A 3,846-nucleotide genomic window follows, 5' to 3' on the forward strand; every position below is an offset into this window, starting at 1 on the left:
CTCTTTCGAAGTATGAGGGTTTCATAAGGAAACTCGTCTGTTACAAAGTGATTTCATTTTTTGAACTTATTTGAACTTCAGAGTTTTTCTGTGTTCAAAATGCACCATTCAAAGCCACATCATCAATTTTCAACCCTTTCTGACTTCATTTGTTATTTTTCATGCATTTACTGATTATTTTGAGCTATAAGACCCTGAAATTGAAAAGCATTTCAAATAAACTCTGAAAAGGTTGAAAGTTAGCATGGTATCATCATTTCATCCACATAGCATGTGCAAGAAAGTAGAGAGGGTTACGGCAAAAACTGGATGCACTTCGTGTACAAAACGGACAATCTCTTTCGAAGTATGAGGGTTTCATACGGAAACTCATCTCTTACAAAGGGATTTCATTTTTTAAAACTTATTTGAACTCCAGAGTTTTTTTGTGTTCAAAATGCACCATTCAAAGCCACATCATCAATTTTCAACCCTTTATGACTTCATTTGTTATTTTTCATGCATTTACTGATTATTTTGAGGTATAAGACCCTGAAATTGAAAAGCATTTCAAATGAACTCTGAAAAGGTTGAAAGTTGGCATGGTATTATCATTTCATCACATAGCATGTGCAAGAAAGTAGAGAGGGTTACGGCAAAAACTGGATGCACTGCATGTACAAAACAGACAATCTCTTTCGAAATATCAGGGTTTCATACGGAAACTCGTCTGTTACAAAGGGATTTCATTTTTTTGAACTTATTTGAACTCCAGAGTTTTTCTGTGTTCAAAATGCACCATTCAAAGTCACATCATCAATTTTCAACCCTTTCTGACTTCATTTGTTATTTTTCATGCATTAACTGATTATTTTGAGGTATAAGACCCTGAAATTGAAAAGCATTTCAAATGCACTCTGAAAAGGTTGAAAGTTGGCATGGTATCATCATTTCACCCACATAGCATGTGCAAGAAAGTAGAGAGGGTTACGGGAAAAACTGTATGCACTTCGTGTACAAAACGGACAATCTCTTTCGAAGTATGAGGGTTTCATACGGAAACTCGTCTGTTAAAAAGGGATTTCATTTTTTTGAACTTGTTTAAACTCCATAGTTTTTCTGTATTCAAAATGCACCATTCAAAGCCACATCGTCAATTTAGTACATATAGCTCTAATGAATAGATAAGTGACCAAATTAATAGAAGTTCATCATCACATTAAAAACAAAATACATACATAATTCTCATTGAACAACATATAGCTCTCCAGAGCATCTAGTTAAACCATACATTGAAACTATGTAAAACCTTTCAATGCAACAACAAATGCGATTATAATCACAACCAAGGTAAAAATTGATCCAACGGTATAATGATACCAAGCCTCGGTATGAATGGCATATTTTCTAATCTTTCTAATCTTCAACCGCATTGCATCCATCTTGATCTTGTGATCATCGACGACATCCGCAACATGCAACTCCAATATCATCTCCTCCTCCTCAATTTTTTTTTATTTCTTCCTTCAAGTATTTTTTTTCTTCTTCAACTAAATTTAACCTCTCGACAATAGGGTCGGTTGGTATTTCCGGTTCAACTACCTCCTACATAAATAAAATATATGTCAACTTGATGGGCATAATTGTCATAAACAATAAATGAACCAAATAGTTATAAAAGATAATATATACCACATCTGAATCATAGCCAGGACGAGGGCCAACGGGGGTAGATACCAAAACCATCGCACTATATAATAACAAGCAATAATAAAAGTAAGAAGATTAGACAAGTATCTATCTAAAGTAAGAATTTTTTTCTTTCGGAAGAAGATAAGAACAAGAGGCTCACCACGGTGGTGCAGGCGACGAGATCGGCGCGGGTGATCGACGGCGGTGAAGAAGGAGACGGGACGTGGCGGACCGCTAAACCTAGACAAATCTCGGGGGAAATGGAGCTTGGAGGTCGAGCTTCGAGAGGAGAAAGCTTAACTAGCGTGGCTGGGGCATTTCATCGAACACCTCATGTGCATAGGAGGTGAGCTAGAGCACCCAAATACCCTCTCCTCACCGGACAAAAAAAACAGAGCACTGTGGAGTGCTCTGCTGCGGTGATGGGGTATATATAGGCAACTCATTTGTCCCGGTTCGTGGCTGGAACCGGGACTAAAGCTCCCCCTTCTGTCCCGGTTCGAGCCACTAACCGGGACCAATGTATGTGGGCCAGGAGCGAGGCCCATTGGTCCCGGTTCGTGACAGGAACCGGGACAAATGTGTCCAGACGAACCGGGACCAATGCCCACGAGGCCCCGGCCGGCCCCCTGGGCTCACAAACCAGGACGTATGCCCCATGGGTCCCGGTTCGTGGCTGAACCGGGACTAATGGGCTAGCCAGGCCCGAACCAAAGCCCTACTTTCTACTAGTGTATGATTGGCACCACCTAGAGCTGGAACCGGGCATCGAAGGTGCTACGACCCCCTAAAGATTACATGGATTGATCTTAAAGAAGATCATTGTATTGAAGATCAAAAGAGAGTGAGAAAGCCATATAGCTACTACTATGAACCCGTAGGTCCTCAAGGAACTACTCACACATCATCATGGAGGAAGCTAGGTTGATGAAGATAGCCTCCCTAATGATTACCACTCCAACATCGATAAAATTGTTTTGGGTCTCGCTCTAAAGGTCTCAGAACATATGTGAATTTATAGGCCATGAATGAGGTCAAAAAGAGCTATGAGGAGCCCACAAGTCAGGGGGCGCACCTACCCCCTGTGCGCACCACCCTGGCTTGTGGGCCCATCATGGGCCTTCTCGTCCTCCCCCGAAGCTTCTAGTGTCTTTTATGTTCTAGGAAAAATCACTGTAAGGTTTCATCATGTTTGGACTTCTGTGGTACAGTTTTCCTCTGAAACAAAAAACATGCAAAAGAAAACATGAACTGACACAGGGCACTAAATTAATAGGTTAGTTCAGGAAAAAAATAAAAAAGAAATGACAGGTAAAGCATACAAAAATGATAATATAATAACATGAAATAATAAAAAAATATAGATATATTAGAGATTGTCGTCTGTACAACTGCCACTTCCACCCTTGCCATTAGCACAACCGTTTTTCCATTGGGAAGAGTGTTCATTAATGACGGCCAGTGCGTTTCACACCCATTTCCTACCCGTGATCCAACATTTGTTCCCGCCGAAGCGCCGAATTCGTGGGTATACGAACCAGGCCACCCTGCTCGACGATGCCACTCCGCACTTATCTACCCCTGTTGCTAGCGCCAGTCCTCACCTATCATCCCCCTTCCATGTGGTCGCCACCCTTACCCCAATCGGCCATGTCGCCAACCCTCTTCACGGACCTTTCCCCAACAAGACCGAAGAGGAATGCATAGAGAGATAGTTCTGAGAAAGGGCATGGGATCACTACAAGTGGGTCGAGGTGGACGCACTCTGTAAAACTGAACTAGTTGCCATCTTGGAGTGTCTTCCCGCGGTCAAACACTATCTTGGCCCGCGTATCGGTGGCCTTCTTGGCAGAAATGGATGGCGGGCTTAAGAAATGTGGCCTTGTCCCGCATCAAGGACGCACATGCATATTGCGACCGCGTGACTACAGAAGTCGTCGCAGCCTAAGCATCCTTCGCGTGTGGGGTCATTTTCAAACAGAAAATCCCATAGCCGAAATTGTAGTAGAAAACCGTAATTGTAATCCACTACAAAAACGCTTCCACTGTTGAGATGAGGAGGGAAGAAGTCTTGATACTCAATGACAAACGGATCCCACATGAAAAAATAAATTGAAGACACAGTTTACGGAAATTGTGCTTTTTTGCGTCCCCTCGGCAACCACCATAATATTA

This window comes from Triticum urartu, chromosome 7, assembly GCF_003073215.2.
Source record: "Triticum urartu cultivar G1812 chromosome 7, Tu2.1, whole genome shotgun sequence".
Classification (NCBI taxonomy): domain Eukaryota; kingdom Viridiplantae; phylum Streptophyta; class Magnoliopsida; order Poales; family Poaceae; genus Triticum; species Triticum urartu.